The following is a 674-nucleotide window of genomic DNA, read 5'->3' as shown; positions in this document are numbered from 1 at the left end:
AGCCACAAATCTGATCACGTCTCTACTGAAAATGAGGTCCAGACACCTTAACGTGGCCTACAGGCCTTGTCCCTGCCTTGGCCCCACGAGACTCTGAAGTCCTTACATGCACTATGTTAACTGAGTCTTTCCAAACTCAGCTACATTCTGGAACATTCCACCTCACCCCCATTCCCTTTACTTTTACCTGACCTGCTTTTACATGTCCTTCAGGTCTCTGCTATAGTAATATGTCTTTGCAGGCTTCCTCCGATCTCTGACACTAGATTTGACTGTCCTGCTGTGTTCTCCACAGCCTCCTGTACCCCTCCTTGTCATGATCCATGATGAGTAGTGTGCACTGGCTTCTTCACCAGACATCCGTGGTCTGTGGTTTATTTCTGTTCTCCCCATGTGTTTATTAATGGTGCCTCCTTTCACTATCAAGCCCACTACTTTGGATAATAAACTATGGTCCAACCCACTGAAAGTGGAGAATCAAAAACTTGCCAGGCATCCTCGCACTAAAATTGCCATTGTGACTTGGACTTGCCGGTTAGCTGCACTCCAGTCTTAAGTGTATGGCTTTCCTCTTCCTCAGGATGGACCCCAGGATGTCCATTTTGTGGGTGTTAGACGGTGGCAGGGTTGACCTAATTCTGGAGCAGGCAGCTTCTTGATGCCTTAGCTACACG

The sequence above is a fragment of the Lynx canadensis genome, chromosome B1 (genome assembly GCF_007474595.2).
Source record: "Lynx canadensis isolate LIC74 chromosome B1, mLynCan4.pri.v2, whole genome shotgun sequence".
Lineage (NCBI taxonomy): Eukaryota > Metazoa > Chordata > Mammalia > Carnivora > Felidae > Lynx > Lynx canadensis.
This window is presented reverse-complemented; position numbering follows the sequence as displayed.